Source organism: Coregonus lavaretus (assembly GCF_964263955.1).
Source record: "Coregonus lavaretus genome assembly, chromosome: 7".
NCBI lineage: Eukaryota > Metazoa > Chordata > Actinopteri > Salmoniformes > Salmonidae > Coregonus > Coregonus lavaretus.
Genome location: NC_139994.1, coordinates 2,744,406 through 2,766,066, shown reverse-complemented (window position 1 = coordinate 2,766,066; position 21,661 = coordinate 2,744,406). Strand labels below are relative to the sequence as shown.

General features: G+C 42.5%; 1 pseudogene across 1 annotated transcript in view; it reads right to left on the bottom strand.

Annotated features, from left to right (window-relative positions):
* Positions 1-21,661, bottom strand: part of LOC311132071 (fibronectin type III domain-containing protein 5b-like) — a 51,953-nt pseudogene that overhangs the window by 1,294 nt on the left and 28,998 nt on the right. The window contains exons 2-4 of the transcript in view: positions 18,966-19,078; positions 17,041-17,239; positions 4,368-4,457 (exon numbers count right to left, since the gene is read on the bottom strand). The product of the transcript in view is annotated as a fibronectin type III domain-containing protein 5b-like (transcript). The remainder of the gene's footprint in view (positions 1-4,367; positions 4,458-17,040; positions 17,240-18,965; positions 19,079-21,661) is intronic.

The window sequence follows — 21,661 nt, the reverse complement described above, 5'->3', positions numbered from 1 at the left end:
AATTTGACCCCAATAACTACCGTGGTATATGCGTCAACAATGTACTGAGCAAATGGGAAATTGGCTTTTTACCAAATTACCGTACGACAGATCACGTATTCACCCTGCACACCCTAATTGACAAACAAACAAGCCAAAACAAAGGCAAAGTCTTTGTTTTGGAATTAATTTGACTCATTTTGGCATGAGGTCTGCTATTCAAATTGATGGAAAGTGGTGTTGGGGGGAAAACATATGACATGATAAAATCCATGTACACAAACAACAAGTGTGTGGTTAAAATTGGCAAAAAACACGCACATTTATATTTCCACAAGGCCGGGGTGTGAGAAAGGGATGCAGCATGAGCCCCACCCTCTTCAACATATTTACCAACGAATTGGCGAGGGCACTAGAACAGTCTGCAGCACCCGGCCTCACCCTACTAGAATCTGAAGTCAAATGTCTACTGTTTGCTGATGATCTGGTGCTTCTGTCAACAACCAAGGAGGACTTACAGCAGCACCTAGATATTCTGCATAGATTCTGTCAGACCTGGGCCCTGACAGTGAATCTCAGTAAGACAAAAATAATGGTGTTCTAAAAATGATACAGCTGCCAGGACCACAATACAAATTCCATTTAGACACTGTTGACCTAGAGCACAGAAAAAAACTATACCTACCTCAGCCTAAACATCAGCACCACGGGTAACTTCCACAAAGCTCTGAACGATCTGAGAGACAAGGCAAGAAGGGCCTTCTACGCCATCAAAAGGAACATAAATTCGACATCCCAATTAGAATCTGGCTAAAAATACTTGAATCAGTTATAGAACCCATTGCCCTTTATGGTTGTGAGGTCTGGGGTCCGCTCACCAACCAAGAATTCACAAATTGGGGCAAACACCAAATTGAGACTCTGCATGCAGAATTCTGCAAAAATATCCTCCATGTACAACGTAAAACACCAAATAATGCATGCAGAGCAGAATTAGGCCGATACCTGGTAATTTTCAAATTCCAGAAAAGAGCCGTTAAATTCTACAACCACCTAAAATCAAGTAATTCCCAAACCTTCCATAACAAAGCCATCACCTACAGAGAGATGAACCTGGAGAAGAGTCCGCTAAGCAAGCCGGTCCTGGGACTCTGTTCACAAACACAAACAGACCCCACAGAGCCCCAGGACAGCGACAGCAACACAATTAGACCCACACAAATCATAAAAAGATAATTACTTGACACATTGGAAAGAATTTACCAAAAACAGAGCAAACTAGAATGCTATTTGGCCCTAAACAGAGAGTACACAATGGCAGAATACCTGACCACTGTGACTGACCCAAAATTAATGAAAGCTTGGACTATGTACAGACTCAGTGAGCATAGCCTTGCTATTGAGAGAGGCCGTTGTAGGCAGACCTGGCTCTCAAGAGAAGACAGGCTATGTGCACACTGCCCACAAAATGAGGTGGAAACTGAGCTGCACTTTCTAACCTTCTGCCAAATGTATGACCATATTAGAGACACACATTTCCCTCAGATTAAAAAGACCCCAAAGAACTGGAAAAACATTTTTTTTGGATAAACTCCCAGAACTATTGGGTGAAATACCACAGTGTGCCATCACAGCAGCAAGATTTATGACCTGTTGCCACAAGAAAAGGGCAACAAGTGAAGAACAAACACCATTGTAAATACAACCCATATTTATGTTTAGTTACTTTCCCTTTTGTACTTTAACTATTTGCACATCGTTATAACACAGTACATAGCCATAAAATGACATTTTGAAATGTCTCTATTACTTTTGAACATTTGTGAGTGTAATAATTTTTTGTTGTTTACTTCACTTTTGTTAATTATCTTTTTCACTTGCTTTGGCAATGTAAACATATGTTTCCCATGCCAATAAAGCCCTTCATTTGAATTTAATTGAGAGATATACAGAGAGCAAGAGAGAGAGAGAGAGAGAGAGAGAGAGAGAGAAAGAGAGAAAGAGAGAGAGAGAGAGAGAGAGAGAGAGAGAGAGAGAGAGAGAGAGAGACAGAGAGAGAGAGAGAGAGAGAGAGAGAGAGAGAGAGAGAGAGAGAGAGAGACAGAGAGAGAGAGAGGGAGAGAGAGTCTCCTCTGCAGAGTACTTGAGGCACAGTAACAGAGATTCATCCAACACAGATAGCAGAGTGTGTAGATGAAACTGAGGGGTACAAAACAGGATCAATATAACTTTGAATTTTCTAGAAAGATAAGCTGGAAATGGGCAGGGTCTAATTGATTCAAAAAACAAATATACAAGTTAAGTTTAGCTTTCAATAGTTATTTCTGGTTGCTTATCAAAGTCAGCTGGCTAACTCAATGATCTTGCTTTTCAGTTTTAGTATACCTCTCTGGTATATTAGTCTAGGTTTAGGATTAAATGAAATCAACAACAAAGTAAATACAGTTGAAGTCGGAAGTTTACATACACCTTAGCCAAATAGATTTAAAACGCAGATTTTCACAATTCCTGACATTTAATCCTAGTAAAAATTCCCTGTCTTAGGTCAGTTAGGATCACCACTTTATTTTAGGAATGTGAAATGTCAGAATAATAATAGAGAGAATGATTTATTTCAGCTTTTATTTCTTTCATCACATTCATCACACTCAATTAGTATCTGGTAGTATTGCCTTTAAATTGTTTAACTTGGGTCAAACGTTTCGGGTAGCCTTCCACAAGCTCCCACAATAAGTTGGGTGAATTTTGGCCCATTCCTCCTAACAGAGCTGGTGTAACTGAGTCAGGTTTGTAGGCCTCCTTGCTCTAACACGCTTTTTCAGTTCTGCCCACACATTTTCTATAGGATTGAGGTCAGGGCTTTGTGATGGCCACTCCAATACCTTGACTTTGTTGTCCTTAAGTCATTTTGAAACAACTTTGGAAGTATGCTTGGGGTCATTGTCCATTTGGAGGACCCATTTGCGACCAAACTTTAACTTCCTGACTGATGTCTTGAGATGTTGCTTCAATATATCCACATAATTCCTTCCTCATAATACTATCTATTTTGTGAAGTGCACCAGTCCCTCCTGCAGCAAAGCACCCCCACAGCATGATGCTGCCACCCCCGTGCTTCACGGTTGGGATGGTGTTCTTCGGCTTGCAAGCCACCCCTTTTTCCTCCAAACATAACGATGGTCATTATGGCCAAACAGTTCTATTTTTGTTTCATCAGACCAGAGGACATTTCTCCAAAATGTACGATCTTTGTCCCCATGTGCAGTTGCAAACCGTAGTCTGGATTTTTTATGGTGGTTTTGAAGCAGTGGCTTCTTCCTTGCTGAGCGGCCTTTCAGGTTATGTCGATATATGCCTCGTTTTACTCGTTTTACTGTGGATATAGATACTTTTGTACCTGTTTCCTCCAGCATCTTCACAAGTTCCTTTGCTGTTGTTCTGGGATTGATTTGCAAAGTACGTTCATCACTAGGAGACAGAATGCGTCTCCTTCCTGAGCGGTATGATGGCTGCGTGGTCCCATGGTGTTTATACTTGCGTACAATTGTTTGTACAGATGAACGTGGAACCTTCAGGCATTTGGAAATTGCTCCCAAGGATGAACCAGACTTGTGGAGGTCAACTTTTTTTTTCTGAGGTCTTGGCTGATTTATTTTGATTTTCCCATGATGTCAAGCAAAGAGGCACTGAGTTTGAAGGTAGGCCTTGAAATACATCCACAGGTACACCTCCAATTTACTCAAATGATGTCAATCATTTTCTGGAATTTTCCAAGCTATTTAAAGGCACAGTCAATTTAGTGTATGTAAACTTCTGACCCACTGGAATTGTGATACAGTGAATTATAAGTGAAATAATCTGTCTGTAAACAATTGTTGGAAAAAGTACTTGTGTCATGCACAAAGTAGATGACCTAACCGACTTGCCAAAACTAGAGTTTGTTAACAAGAAATTTGTGGAGTGGTTGAAAAACGAGTTTTAATGACTCCAACCTAAGTGTATGTAAACATCCGACTTCAACTGTATGTGTGTTATGGTTGTGTTTTGTATTTGTATTTATTATGGATCCCCATTAGTTCCTGCCAAGGGGTTTATTATGGATCCCCATAGTGTTGTGGTTTGGTTACCTGCCCTCATGAGGCATGGAAGTGGTTCTGTTGTGTTGTGGTTGTATTGTGGGTTGGTTACCTGCCCACATTGAGGCATGGAAATGGTTCTGTTGTGTTGTGGTTGTGATTTGATGTGATATGGTTGTGTAGCGGTCCGGCCATATACCAACATGACGAGCGCCACTAATATTATACTAATTCTGTCCTGAAGTCATGGTCAGTGTGGTTGTGATCAGACTGTGGTTGTGTTGTGCTGTGGTTGTGTTGCAGTCGAGTTACCTGCCCACATGACGAGCACCACTACGATGATGATGAGCTCTCCAACTCTGAGCTGAACTGCCTGTTCCATCGCCTCCCTGCTTACCTCGTCTGGAGAGAGGAAACAAATGTTATACTGTAGGTACCGACGAACACACACACACACCTCGTCTATCATCACCTCTATCAGAACTACATATCGGAAATGAGATGTTGTAGTCCTAGCCACCAGGTCAAATCAAACTGGTTTTAGGAAGAGCTGTGAGTCATCCTCAAACCCCCCAGCAGCCCCTGAAGACTCCTACTCTGTTTCCCCACAGCCCATGTCCTGGCCTGGCCTAATTAGGCTGTGATGATACCTCTGAGGAGAGGGGCTTGGTTCCAAACTGAAAATCTCTCTTCTCTTACCATGACCATATTGCTGAAATATATCCAGTCCCTTCAGATCTGCAAACACCGAAGGGGAAGGGTGTAAGGGTAAAAATGAAATGGGAGAAAACCATGAGCCATGATTGCTGAGGGAGAGTTCAGAGCCTTGTCAGTCAAAGCGGACACCCTGTGTCAGAGCCTCTTCAGATAAGGAGATAAGCAACCTTCAAAAGGCGAGAGCCCATCAAGGACCTGGTATTAAGTACCCTTAGATATAGTCGTAATGGAGACTTTAAAGGGTGAGAGCCCATCAAGGACCTGGTATTAAGTACCCTTAGATATAGTCGTAATGGAGACTTTAAAGGGTGAGAGCCCATCAAGGACCTGGTATTAAGTACCCTTAGATATAGTCGTAATGGAGACTTTAAAGGGTGAGTTGGACTTCAGCAAACAGACACACAGACCGCTGACACTGACTACTGCAGGAGCTAAGCTAAGCGAGATGAGGGAGGGAGAGAGAGAGGGAGAGAGAAATAGGAAGATAGGGAGGGTGGGAGAGGGAGAGAGAGAGAGAGAGACACAGAGACGAGTCTACTCTGCAGAGTACTCGAGGCACAAAGAGACACAAAGCCACACGTCACAGAAGTGATTAGTCTTGTACTGGGGGTCATATATATCAGATGGTAACAGGGTTGTGTTGTACTGGGGGTCATATATATCAGATGGTAACAGGGTTGTGTTGTAATGGTGGTCATATATATCAGATGGTAACAGGGTTGTGTTGTACTGGTGGTCATATATATCAGATGGTAACAGGGTTGTGTTGTACTGGTGGTCATATATAACAGATGGTAACAGGGTTGTGTTGTACTGGTGGTCATATATATCAGATGGTAACAGGGTTGTGTTGTACTGGTGGTCATATATATCAGATGGTAACAGGGTTGTGTTGTACTGGTGGTCATATATAACATATGGTAACAGGGTTGTGTTGTACTGGTGATCATATATATCAGATGGTAACAGGGTGGTGTTGTCCTGGTGGTCATATATCAGATGGTAACAGGGTTGTGTTGTACTGGTGGTCATATATATCAGATGGTAACAGGGTTGTGTTGTGTTGTACTGGTGGTCATATATATCAGATGGTAACAGGGTTGTGTTGTACTGGTGGTCATATATCAGATGGTAACAGGGTTGTGTTGTACTGGTGGTCATATATATCAGATGGTAACAGGGTTGTGTTGTACTGGTGGTCATATATATCTGATGGTACAGGGTTGTGTTGTACTGGTGGTCATATATATCTGATGGTAACAGGGTTGTGTTGTACTGGTGATAATATATATCAGATGGTAACAGGGTTGTGTTGTGTTGTACTGGTGGTCATATATATCAGATGGTAACAGGGTGGTGTTGTACTGGTGGTCATATATATCTGATGGTAACAGGGTTGTGTTGTACTGGTGGTCATATATATCAGATGGTAACAGGGTTGTGTTTTACTGGTGGTCATAGAGTGAGGGAAAAAAGTATTTGATCCCCTGCTGATTTTGTACGTTTGCCCACTGACAAAGACATGATCAGTCTATAATTTGAATGGTAGGTTTATTTGAACAGTGAGAGACAGAATAACAACAACAAAAATCAAAAAAACGCATGGCAAAAATGTTATAAATTGATTTGCATTTTAATGAGGGGAATAAGTATTTGACCCCCTATCAATCAGAAAGATTTCTGGCTCCCAGGTGTCTTTCATACAGGTAACGATCTGAGATTAGGAGCACACTCTTAAAGGGAGTGCTCCTAATCTCAGTTTGTTACCTGTATAAAAGACACCTGTCCACAGAAGCAATCAATCAATCAGATTCCAAACTCTCCACCATGGTCAAGACCAAAGAGCTCTCCAGGGATGTCAGGGACAAGATTGTAGACCTACACAAGGCTGGAATGGGCTACAAAACCATCGCCAAGCAGCTTGGTGAGAAGGTGACAACAGTTGGTGCGATTATTTGCAAATGGAAGAAACACAAAATAATTGTCAATCTCCCTCGGCCTGGGGCTCCATGCAAGATCTCACCTCGTGGAGTTGCAATGATCATGAGAACGGTGAGGAATCAGCCCAGAACTACACGGGAGGATCTTGTCAATGATCTCAAGGCAGCTGGGACCATAGTCACCAAGAAAACAATTGGTAACACACTACGCCGTGAAGGACTGAAATCCTGCAGCGCCTGCAAGGTCCCCCTGCTCAAGAAAGCACATATACATGCCCGTCTGAAGTTTGCCAATGAAAATCTGAATGATTCAGAGGAGAACTGGGTGAAAGTGTTGTGGTCAGATGAGACCAAAATCGAGCTCTTTGGCATCAACTCAACTCGCCGTGTTTGGAGGAGGAGGAATGCTGCCTATGACTCCAAGAACACCATCCCCACAGTCAAACATGGAGGTGGAAACATTATGCTTTGGGGGTGTTTTTCTGCTAAGGGGACAGGACAACTTCACCGCATCAAAGGGACGATGGACGGGGCCATGTACCGTCAAATCTTGGGTGAGAACCTCCTTCCCTCAGCCAGGGCATTGAAAATGGGTAGTGGATGGGTATTCCAGCATGACAATGACCCAAAACACATGGCTAAGGCAACAGATAAGTGGCTCAAGAAGAAGCACATTAAGGTCCTGGAGTGGCCTAGCCAGTCTCCAGACCTTAATCCCAAAGAAAATCTGTGGAGGGAGCTGAAGGTTCGAGTTGTCAAACGTCAGCCTCAAAACCTTAATGACTTGGAGAAGATCTGCAAAGAGGAGTGGAACAAAATCCCTCCTGAGATGTGTGCAAACCTGGTGGCCAACTACAAGAAACGTCTGACCTCTGTGATTGCCAACAAGGGTTTTGCCACCAAGTACTAAGTCATGTTTTGCTGAGGGGTCAAATACTTATTTCCCTCATTAAAATGCAAATCAATTTATAACATTTTTGACATGCGTTTTTCTGGATTTTTGTTGTTGTTATTCTGTCTCTCACTGTTCAAATAAACCTACCATTAAAATTATAGACTTATCATTTCTTTGTCAGTGGGCAGACGTACAAAATCAGCAGGGGATCAAATACTTTTTTCCATCACTGTATATAACAGATGGTAACAGGGTTGTGTTGTGTTATACTTGTGGTCATAAATATCAGATGGTAACAGGGTTGTGTTGTACTGGTGGTCATATATATCAGATGGTAACAGGGTTGTGTTGTACTGGTGGTCATATATAACAGATGGTAACAGGGTTGTATTGTACTGGTGGTCATATATATCAGATGGTAACAGGGTGGTGTTGTACTGGTGGTCATATATATCAGATGGTAACAGGGTTGTGTTGTACTGGTGGTCATATATAACAGATGGTAACAGGGTTGTATTGTACTGGTGGTCATATATATCAGATGGTAACAGGGTTGTGTTGTACTGGTGGTCATATATATCAGATGGTAACAGGGTTGTGTTGTACTGGTGGTCATATATATCAGATGGTAACAGGGTTGTGTTGTGTTGTACTGGTGGTCTTATATAACAGATGGTAACAGGGTGGTGTTGTACTGGTGGTCATATATATCAGATGGTAACAGGGTTGTGTTGTACTGGTGGTCATATATAACAGATGGTAACAGGGTTGTATTGTACTGGTGGTCATATATATCAGATGGTAACAGGGTTGTGTTGTACTGGTGGTCATATATAACAGATGGTAACAGGGTTGTGTTGTACTGGTGGTCATATATATCAGATGGTAACATGGTTGTGTTGTACTGGTGGTCATATATATCAGATGGTAACAGGGTTGTGTTGTACTGGTGGTCATATATAACAGATGGTAACAGGGTTGTGTTGTACTGGTGGTCATATATATCAGATGATAACAGGGTTGTGTTGTACTGGGGGTCATATATATCAGATTGTAACAGGGTTGTGTTGTGTTGTACTGGTGGTCATATATATCAGATGGTAACAGGGTTGTGTTGTTCTGGTGGTCATATATAACAGATGGTAACAGGGTTGTGTTGTACTTGTGGTCATATATATCAGATGATAACAGGGTTGTGTTGTACTGGGGGTCATATATATCAGATGGTAACAGGGTTGTGTTGTGTTGTACTGGTGGTCATATATATCAGATGGTAACAGGGTTGTGTTGTACTGGTGGTCATATATATCAGATGGTAACAGGGTTGTGTTGTACTTGTGGTCATATATAACAGATGGTAACAGGGTTGTGTTGTACTGGTGGTCATATATAACAGATGGTAACAGGGTTGTGTTGTACTGGTGGTCATATATATCAGATGTTAACAGGGTTGTGTTGTACTGGTGGTCATATATAACAGATGGTAACAGGGTTGTGTTGTACTGGTGGTCATATATATCAGATGGTAACCGGGTTGTGTTGTACTGGTGGTCATATATATCAGATGGTAACAGGGTTGTGTTGTACTGGTGGTCATATATATCAGATGGTAACAGGGTTGTGTTGTACTGGTGGTCATATATATCAGATGGTAACAGGGTTGTGTTGTACTGTCATATATAACAGATGATAACAGGGTTGTGTTGTACTGGTTGTCATATATAATAGATGGTAACAGGGTTGTGTTGTACTGGTGGTCATATATATCAGATGGTAACAGGGTTGTGTTCTCCTGGTGATCATAGAGTGAGGGAAAAAAGTATTTGATCCCCTGCTGATTTTGTACGTTTGCCCACTGACAAAGAAATTATCAGTCTATAATTTGAATGGTAGGTTTATTTGAACAGTGAGAGACAGAATAACAACAAAAAAATCTAGAAAAACGCATGGCAAAAATGTTATAAATTGATTTGCATTTTAATGAGGGAAATAAGTATTTGACCCCCTATCAATCAGAAAGATTTCTGGCTCCCAGGTGTCTTTTATACAGGTAACGATCTGAGATTAGGAGCACACTCTTAAAGGGAGTGGTCCTAATCTCAGTTTGTTACCTGTATAAAAGACACCTGTCCACAGAAGTAATCAATCAATCAGATTCCAAACTCTCCACCATGGTCAAGACCAAAGAGCTCTCCAAGGATGTCAGGGACAAGATTGTAGACCTACACAAGGCTGGAATGGGCTACAAAACCATCGCCAAGCAGCTTGGTGAGAAGGTGACAACAGTTGGTGCGATTATTCGCAAATGGAAGAAACACAAAATAATTGTCAATCTCCCTCGGCCTGGGGCTCCATGCAAGATCTCACCTCATGGAGTTGCAATGATCATGAGAACGGTGAGGAATCAGCCCAGAACTACACGGGAGGATCTTGTTAATGATCTCAAGGCAGCTGGGACCATAGTCACCAAGAAAACAATTGGTAACACACTACGCCGTGAAGGACTGAAATCCTGCAGCGCCTGCAAGGTCCCCCTGCTCAAGAAAGCACATATACATGCCCGTCTGAAGTTTGCCAATGAACATCTGAATGATTCAGAGGAGAACTGGGTGAAAGTGTTGTGGTCAGATGAGACCAAAATCGAGCTCTTTGGCATCAACTCAACTCGCCGTGTTTGGAGGAGGAGGAATGCTGCCTATGACCCCAATAACACCATCCCCACCATCAAACATGGAGGTGGAAACATTATGCTTTGGGGGTGTTTTTCTGCTAAGGGGACAGGACAACTTCACCGCATCAAAGGGACGATGGACGGGGCCATGTACCGTCAAATCTTGGGTGAAAACCTCCTTCCCTCAGCCAGGGCACTGAAAATGGGTTGTGGATGGGTATTCCAGCATGACAATGACCCAAAACACACGGCCAAGGCAACAAAGGAGTGGCTCAAGAAGAAGCACATTAAGGTCCTGGAGTGGCCTAGCCAGTCTCCAGACCTTAATCCCAAAGAAAATCTGTGGAGGGAGCTGAAGGTTCGAGTTGCCAAACGTCAGCCTCAAAACCTTAATGACTTGGAGAAGATCTGCAAAGAGGAGTGGAACAAAATCCCTCCTGAGATGTGTGCAAACCTGGTGGCCAACTACAAGAAACTTCTGACCTCTGTGATTACCGACAAGGGTTTTGCCACCAAGTACTAAGTCATGTTTTGCAGAGGGGTCAAATACTTATTTCCCTCATTAAAATGCAAATCAATTTATAACATTTTTGACATGCGTTTTTCTGGATTTTTTGTTGTTGTTATTCTGTCTCTCACTGTTCAAATAAACCTACCATTAAACTTATAGACTTATCATTTATTTGTCAGTGGGCAAACGTACAAAATAAGCAGGGGATCAAATACTTTTTTTCCCTCACTGTATATAACCGATGGTAACAGGGTTGTGTTGTGTTGTACTTGTGGTCATAAATAACAGATGGTAACAGGGTTGTGTTGTACTGGTGGTCATATATATCAGATGGTAACAGGGTTGTGTTGTACTGCTGGTCATATGTAACAGATGGTAGCAGGGTTGTGTTGTACTGGTGATAATATATATCAGATGGTAACAGGGTTGTGTTGTACTGGTGGTCATATATATCAGATGGTAACAGGGTTGTGTTGTACTGGGGGTCATATATATCAGATGGTAACAGGGTTGTGTTGTACTGGTGATAATATATAACAGATGGTAACAGGGTTGTGTTGTACTGGGGGTCATATATAACATATGGTAACAGGGTTGTGTTGTGTTGTACTGGTGATAATATATAACAGATGGTAAAAGGGTTGAGTTGTTCTGGTGATAATATATAACAGATGGTAACAGGGTTGTGTTGTACTGGGGGTCATATATATCAGATGGTAACAGGTTGTGTTGTACTGGTGGTCATATATATCAGATGATAACAGGTTGTGTTGTACTGGGGGTCATATATATCAGATGATAACAGGGTTGTGTTGTACTGGGGGTCATATATAACAGATGGTAACAGGGTGGTGTTGTACTGGTGGTCATATATAACAGATGGTAACAGGGTTGTGTTGTACTGGTGGTCATATATATCAGATGATAACAGGTTGTGTTGTACTGGTGGTCATATATATCAGATGGTAACAGGGTTGTGTTGTACTGGTGGTCATATATATCAGATGGTAACAGGGTTGTGTTGTACTGGTGGTCATATATTTCAGATGATAACAGGGTGGTGTTGTACTGGTGGTCATATATATCAGATGGTAACAGGGTTGTGTTGTACTGGTGGTCATATATATCAGATGGTAACAGGGTTGTGTTGTACTGGTGGTCATATATATCAGATGGTAACAGGGTTGTGTTGTACTGGTGGTCATATATAACAGATGGTAACAGGGTGGTGTTGTACTGGTGGTCATATATAACAGATGGTAACAGGGTGGTGTTGTACTGGTGGTCATATATATCAGATGATAACAGGTTGTGTTGTACTGGTGGTCATATATATCAGATGGTAACAGGGTTGTGTTGTACTGGTGGTCATATATATCAGATGGTAACAGGGTTGTGTTGTACTGGTGGTCATATATATCAGATGGTAACAGGGTTGTGTTGTACTGGTGGTCATATATAACAGATGGTAACAGGGTTGTGTTGTACTGGTGGTCATATATCAGATGGTAACAGGGTTGTGTTGTACTGGTGGTCATATCTAACAGATGGTAACAGGGTTGTATTGTACTGGTGGTCATATATCAGATGGTAACAGGGTTGTGTTGTACTGGTGGTCATATATAACAGATGGTAACAGGGTTGTATTGTACTGGTGGTCATATATCAGATGGTAACAGGGTTGTGTTGTACTGGTGGTCATATATAACAGATGGTAACAGGGTTGTATTGTACTGGTGGTCATATATATCAGATGGTAACAGGGTTGTGTTGTACTGGTGGTCATATATAACAGATGGTAACAGGTTGTGTTGATTAATAGAAGAGAAAATAGGGGGGCGGAAACGTGTTTGTGTGTTTTATATGAAACCAGATGGTCATTATGCAGTCACCTCTAACGTCCTGAGTCTACGCTCACACACACACACCACACACACACACACACCACACACACACACACACACCATACACACACACACACACCACACGCACACCAAACGCACCACACGCACACACACACACCACACACACACACACACCACACACACACCACACGCACACACCACACGCACACACCACACACACACCACACACAGACACCACACACACACACACACACACACACCACACGCACACACCACACGCACACGCACACACACACACCACACACACACACACCACACACACACCACACGCACACACCACACGCACACACCACACACACACACCACACGCACACACACCATACACACACACACACACCACACGCACACCAAACGCACCACACGCACACACACACACCACACACACACACACCACACACACACCACACGCACACACCACACGCACACCACACACACCACGCACACACCACACGCACACACCACACACACACCACACACAGACACCACACACACACACACACACACACACACACCACACGCACACACCACACGCACACACCACACACACACACCACACGCACACACACACACACACACACACGCACACACCACACACACACCACACACACACCATACGCACACACCACACGCACACACACCACACACACCACACACACCACACACACACACACCACACACACACACACACACACGCACACACCACACAAACACCACACACACACCACACGCACACACACACACCATACACACACCACACACACACCACGCGCACACACCACACACACACACCACACACACACACACCACACACACACACCACACGCACACCACACACACCACACACACACACACCACACGCACACACCACACGCACACCACACACACCACACACACATACCACACACACACACACCACACACACACACCACACGCACACCACACACACCACACACACACACACCACACGCACACCACACACACACACACACACACACACCACACGCACACACCACACGCACACCACACACACCACACACACACACCACACACACACACCACACGCACACACCACACGCACACCACACACACCACACACACACACACCACACGCACACACCACACGCACACACCACACGCACACACCTGTCCATTGCAGATGCCCACCTGTGTAGACTCAGGACGTCAGAGGTGACTACAATATGACCATCTGGTTTCACAGGTAACCTTCGTTAAATACAAATACAATAGTGATTTAGGAGGATGTTATCACGTATGTTACTGTGATAATCAGTTGGTAGAGCATGGCGTTTGCAACGTCAGGGTTGTGGGTTCGTTTCCCACGGGGGACCAGTATGAAAAAATAAATAAATAATGTATGCACTCTGGATAAGAGCGTCTGCTAAATGACAAAAAAATGTACAAATGTTTAGGAGGATGTTATAACGTATGTTACTCTGATAATCTGGTGGTTTAGGAGGATGTTATAACATATGTTACTCTGATAATCTGGTGGTTTAGGAGGATGTTATAACATATGTTACTCTGATAATCTGGTGGTTTAGGAGGATGTTATAACATATGTTACTCTGATAATCTGGTGGTTTAGGAGGATGTTATAACATATGTTACTCTGATAATCTGGTGGTTTAGGAGGATGTTATAACGTATGTTACTCTGATAATCTGGGGGTTTAGGAGGATGTTATAACGTATGTTACTCTGATAATCTGGTGGTTTAGGAGGATGTTATAACATATGTTACTCTGATAATCTGGTGGTTTAGGAGGATGTTATAACGTATGTTACTCTGATAATCTGGGGGTTTAGGAGGATGTTATAACATATGTTACTCTGATAATCTGGTGGTTTAGGAGGATGTTATAACGTATGTTACTCTGATAATCTGGTGGTTTAGGAGGATGTTATAACATATGTTACTGTGATAATCTGGTGGTTTAGGAGGATGTTATAACATATGTTACTGTGATAATCTGGTGGTTTAGGAGGATGTTATAACATATGTTACTCTGATAATCTGGTGGTTTAGGAGGATGTTATAACGTATGTTACTCTGATAATCTGGTGGTTTAGGAGGATGTTATAACATATGTTACTCTGATAATCTGGTGGTTTAGGAGGATGTTATAACGTATGTTACTCTGATAATCTGGTGGTTTAGGAGGATGTTATAACGTATGTCACTCTGATAATCTGGTGGTTTAGGAGGATGTTATAACATATGTTACTGTGATAATCTGGTGGTTTAGGAGGATGTTATAACATATGTCACTCTGATAATCTGGTGGTTTAGGAGGATGTTATAACATATGTTACTCTGATAATCTGGTGGTTTAGGAGGATGTTATAACGTATGTTACTCTGATAATCTGGTGGTTTAGGAGGATGTTATAACGTATGTTACTGTGATAATCTGGTGGTTTAGGAGGATGTTATAACATATGTTACTCTGATAATCTGGTGGTTTAGGAGGATGTTATAACATATGTTACTGTGATAATCTGGTGGTTTAGGAGGATGTTATAACATATGTTACTGTGATAATCTGGTGGTTTAGGAGGATGTTATAACATATGTTACTCTGATAATCTGGTGGTTTAGGAGGATGTTATAACGTATGTTACTCTGATAATCTGGTGGTTTAGGAGGATGTTATAACATATGTTACTCTGATAATCTGGTGGTTTAGGAGGATGTTATAACGTATGTTACTCTGATAATCTGGTGGTTTAGGAGGATGTTATAACATATGTTACTGTGATAATCTGGTGGTTTAGGAGGATGTTATAACATATGTCACTCTGATAATCTGGTGGTTTAGGAGGATGTTATAACATATGTTACTCTGATAATCTGGTGGTTTAGGAGGATGTTATAACATATGTTACTCTGATAATCTGGTAGTTTAGGAGGATGTTATAACGTATGTTACTCTGATAATCTGGTGGTTTAGGAGGATGTTATAACGTATGTTACTCTGATAATCTGGTGGTTTAGGAGGATGTTATAACGTATGTTACTCTGATAATCTGGTGGTTTAGGAGGATGTTATAACATATGTTACTCTGATAATCTGGTGGTTTAGGAGGATGTTATAACGTATGTTACTCTGATAATCTGGTGGTTTAGGAGGATGTTATAACATATGTTACTCTGATAATCTGGTGGTTTAGGAGGATGTTATAACGTATGTTACTCTGATAATCTGGTGGTTTAGGAGGATGTTATAACGTATGTTACTCTGATAATCTGGTGGTTTAGGAGGATGTTATAACATATGTTACTCTGATAATCTGGTGGTTTAGGAGGATGTAATAACATATGTTACTCTGATAATCTGGTGGTTTAGGAGGATGTTATAACGTATGTTACTCTGATAATCTGGTGGTTTAGGAGGATGTTATAACATATGTTACTCTGATAATCTGGTGGTTTAGGAGGATGTAATAACATATGTTACTCTGATAATCTGGTGGTTTAGGAGGATGTTATAACATATGTTACTCTAATAATCTGCTCCTTCACAACTGATTCTCAATGTCTCAAGAACATCTTCTTTTGACTTTATCTGAAGATTTTTCAACCATTACGAATAACGTCCTTTAAACGTTGAAACATGATTATAAAAATAAAATGTTTGACTTCGACTTTGAGAAATGGGAACCAGAATACAACAATCCTTAACGTTATCTAAATGTTACCTTGGCACCAATCCCTAATGTTTTCCCAACATCTCCTGTGTAATCTGTTTATCTGTGGTGTGATGTAAGGGCTGATATATTTCTCTCTCTGTGTGAAGCCCTTCTCTTCTCTGTGTGTATCTGGGTCGCTGAGAGAGGAGATGGTCAAACTGGAGGTGTTACGAGTTGCTCTAGTTAACAGCTATAGCTTTACAAATGGGAATGACATTGTTGGGTGGGCTGACAAAGACAGCTAGGCGTTGCTGCTCTGTACCAAAACGGTAGAATAGCCAGGAATCTTTATGGGAAATTTGGAGGTGTTGTATAACATTGGAATTCATTGTGGAGGTGATTTATAATGTTGTAATTCATTGTGGAGGTGTTGTATAACATTGGAATTCATTGTGGAGGTGATTTATAATGTTGTAATTCATTGTGGAGGTGTTGTATAACATTGGAATTCATTGTGGAGGTGTTGTATAACATTTGGAATTATTTTTTGAAGGTGTTGTATAATATTGGAATTCATTGTGGAGGTGTTGTGTAACATTGGAACTCCCTGCTGGGTTTTTCTGTCCGCATTCAAAAATGAAAATGTTTGTAATACTGTGTGTGTGTGTGTTACCTACCTGGGCCCGTGGAGGCTAGTTTCTCAGACTCTCTGGGAGTTCTGAAGCTGACCGGGTCGCTGGGAGGACTGCTACCTCCCATGCTGATGCTCTGGACATGGACAATGTACTCTGTGTCCTCCTCCAAGTCCCACAGTGCACAGGAGCGCGTGGTCGTGTTCACTTCCTGGATGTACCGCAGCATGCGCACATCCTTCTTCTGTAACCAATGACAACAGGAGGGCTTAGGGTTAAGTTTAGGGCCATAAAACAAGGATACAGACCAGATATCAGATATCTAACCTGCACTAGCCCACTGTCTCGGTCCACTGTGACAAAGCCCACTGCCCTAGCCTAGGCATTATCTCTGGGAGTTAACGTGAGTTTTCTGGGTCTCAGATTCAGACAAGGTTGCTCATCAAACAACTGTAGTTCAACTAACCAACTCCCTGACTTAACCCAACACACAAACACACACTCAGACATGCACACTTATTCACACACAGACTGACACACACACACACACACATATATACAGTCGTGGTCAAAAGTTTTGAGAATGACACAAGTATTGGTCTTCACAAAGTTTGCTGCTTCAGTGTTTTTAGATATTTATGTCAGATGTTACTATGGTATAATGAAGTATAATTACAAGCATTCCATAAGTGTCAAAGGCTTTCAATGACAATGACATTCAGTTTATGCAAAGAGTCAATATTTGCAGTGTTGACCCTTCTTTTTCAAGACCTCTGCAATCCGCCCTGGCATGCTGTCAATTAACTTCTGGGCCACATACTGACTTTTGGCAGCCCATTCTTGCATAATCAATGCTTGGAGTTTGTCAGAATTTGTGGGTTTTTGTTTGTCCACCCGCCTCTTGAGGATTGACCTCAAGTTCTCAATGGGGTTAAGGTCTGGGGAGTTTCCTGGCCATGGACCCAACATTTCGATGTTTTGTTCCCCGAGCCACTTAGTTATCACTTCTGCATTATGGCAAGGTGCTCCATCATGCTGGAAAATGCATTGTTCATCACCAAACTGTTCTTGGATGGTTGGGAGAAGTTGCTCTCGGAGGATGTGTCCCTTGGCTGAGAAGCAACCCCACACATGAATGGTCTCAGGATGCTTTAATGTTGGCATGACACAGGACTGATGGTAGCGCTCACCTTGTCTTCTCCGGACAAGCTTTTTTTCCGGATGCCCTAAACAATCGGAAAGGGGATTAATCAGAGAAAATGAATTTACCCCAGTCCTCAGCAGTCCAATCCCTGTACCTTTTGCAGAATATCAGTCTGTCCCTGATGTTTTTCCTGGAGAGAAGTGGCTTCCTCGCTGCCCTTCTTGACACCAGGCCATCCTCCAAAAGTCTTCGCCTCACTGTGCGTGCAGATGCACTCACACCTGCCTGCTGCCATTCCTGAGCAAGCTCTGCACTGGTGGTGCCCCGATCTCGCAGCTGAATCAACTTTAGGAGACAGCAATATCCATGCCTGTGAAGCTTTTTGTGCAAAGCAATGATGACGGCACATGTTTCCTTGCAGGTAACCATGGTTAACAGAGGAAGAACAATGATTTCAAGCACCACCCTCCTTTTAAAGCTTCCAGTCTGTTGTTCTAACTCAATCAGCCTGACAGAGTGATCTCCAGCCTTGTCTTCATCAACACTCTCACCTGTGTTAACGAGAGAATCACTGACATGATGTCAGCTGGTCCTTTTGTGGCAGGGCTGAAATGCAGTGTAAATGTTTTTTTGGGGATTAAGTTCATTTTCATGGCAAAGAGGGACTTTGCAATTAATTGCAATTCATCTGATCACTCTTCATAACATTCTGGAGTATATGCAAATTGACATCATAAAAACTGAGGCAGCAGACTTTGTGAAAATTAATATTTGTGTCATTCTCAAAATTTTGACCACGACTTTTGATACACACACACTCCTCTACCTGTTGTGTGATGGCGAATCCGATGACGGGATCTCCCTCCACTATCTCCCATGTGACTATGGCTGTGTTCGCCTCCAGCTCTCTGATCGTCACATTGAGAGGAGCCGACAGAGCTGAGTATATACGCACGCACACGCACACACACACACACACACACACACACACACACACACACACACACACACACACACACACACACACACACACACACACACACACACACACACACACACACACACACACACACACACACACACACACACACACCACAGGAGAGGTGAGAAAGTGTCTACCACACACTGAGACACACTGACAGAGCCAACAGGACAGAAGGTGAGAAGGGTTATAATTTATGTGTCTTTACTCCTGGTAATGACATCAAACACCCTTCCGCTCTTTGTCTGCAGCGTAACAGTATGGATAGGTCTAATGTTTTCTGTTCTATTTTATTAAACGGTTGGGGAGAAGGTGGGATATTGTTCAATTGTCTTGACTAACGTCGTCTTTTACTGTTGTCTGAGGATAGAGGGAAAACTGAATGATATCATTCTACACACACTTTCTCCCTTTCTCATTATGATGGGTGAGACACACACACACACACACACACACACACACACACACACACACACACACACACACACACCACACACACCAGTCCTGTGCTGGATGTGGGTCGATAGTTTTACTGTTACGTGTTATTTAATCTAGTCAGGAAGTGATCTAACATTGCTGGAAATATTATCTGGGATAGCCTCCACTCCTCAGTGAAGCTGGGTACTGTGACAGCAACATCTTCCATTTTCATTGGCTTTATAAAATGGATGAATAGTATTGCATAGTATTGTATAGTGTTGTATTGTTCATGTTAGTAGATACCCATAGACTTCCAGCAATTGTGCTAACACTACCTAGCATTGGCACGCGAAACTATCTCTAACTTTCCTCATACTGGTCTCTGTCTCTCTGTCTCTCTCTGTCTCTCTGTCTCTCTCTCTCTCTCTCTCTCTCTCTCTCTCTCTCTCTCTCTCTCTCTCTCTCTCTCTCTCTCTCTCTCTCTCTCTCTCTCTCTCTCTCTCTCTCTCTGTGCATGCTGAGAGTTTTTGGGAGTTTGAGTGTTTCGTGTGGAGGGCTCTGTCCTAATTTATTTGCTATGGTGGAGGGTTAATGCACTGTTTGTTTTAGTGGTACCCACTGTTTTTATTTTCAAAGTTAGGGAGTAAGAGGACCGAGGTTTAGTTTCCTGGGGTTTTGAACGGTGTGAGCGATGGCTTCGCAGCCTAGCGCAGAGGAGACGCTGTCGTTACGGCATGGATTCAGGTGTGTTTCTGAGAATGGAATTAAGGTGGAGGAGGTTCTACACGCGGTCGGCGAACAGGTAGGAGCTGAATTTATACATTCCGCGTCCAGAATGAACAAAGCTGTGGTTGTGTTCATGAACAGAGCACATTTGGTGGGTAGGCTAATTTCTAGTGGAATATTTGTAAGGGGTGTGTTGGTGCCAATTTCTCCTCTTTCTACCTCTTCGACTAGGGTGGTAGTTGCGGATGATTAAGGATGATCAAATCAGGAAGGAGCTGAGTCATTTTGGTAAGTTTGCTAGTGGTTTTCATGTACTGTCAGCAGGTTTTCAGGCAGATGCCCTCAAGCATGTTGTTTCGTTCCGGAGGCAAGTGTTCATGTTCCTGAATAACAATGAGCAACAGTTAAATGTGCATTTTAAAGTGAGGCATGGGGAGGGGCTCTACGTGGGGTTTGCCAGCACAGATAGTCTACGGTGCTTTGAGTGTGGGGATTTGGGGCATAAGAGCTTTGCGTGCCCACATAAAGGCCGTAGACAAGGTGAGGGTTCAAGCACCAGTGGAGGAAATCGAGGTCAACATGCAGGCAGCAGAGGCTGGGAGATGGAGATGAGGAGGAGGAAGGTGAGTCTGAGGCAGAGGAAGATGAGGAGGCTTTCTTTTCAGGCTCCTCCTCAATGGATCCAGAGCTGACAGCCAGTCAGGCAGAGGGGTCAAAGTACACAGTGAGGGAACTGTCAAGGTTGCTGAATGAGACTAAGGGGAAAAAAGTTAATCTTGAGGCTGTTTTTTGCGATCCTGGAAAGTTTGTAAGATAGTACAACATGCTACGAAAAATGAGGGTCATGGTGTCCTCACACCCAGGATACGGTTTATGTTGAGGAAGTGGGTCACAAGTTGTGCTTAAAGGTCTACCTTCAGACACTGTTTAGATTAAAGTTTTATTTCTGGCACTGGGGCTTTTTGAGCATTGCTATTGGTCTCTGTCTTTGCTTGCTTTTCAAATCAAATCAAATTTTATTTGTCACATACACTTGTTTAGCAGATGTTATAGCGAGTGTAGTGAAATGCTTGTGTTTCTAGCTCCGACAGTGCAGTAATATCTAACAAGTAATATCTAACAATTTCACAACATATACCCAATACACACAAAACTAGTAAGGAATGGAATTTAAGAATATATACATATATGGACAAGCAATGACAGAGCGGCATGGACTAAGATATAGTAGAATATTATAGAATGCAGTATATACATATGAGATGAGTAGTGCAAGATATGTAAACATTATTAAAGTGACTAGCGTTCCATTTCTTAAAGTGGCCAGTGATTTCAATAGGCAGCAGCAGCCTCTAATGTGCTAGTGATTGCTATTTAACAGTCTGATGGCCTTG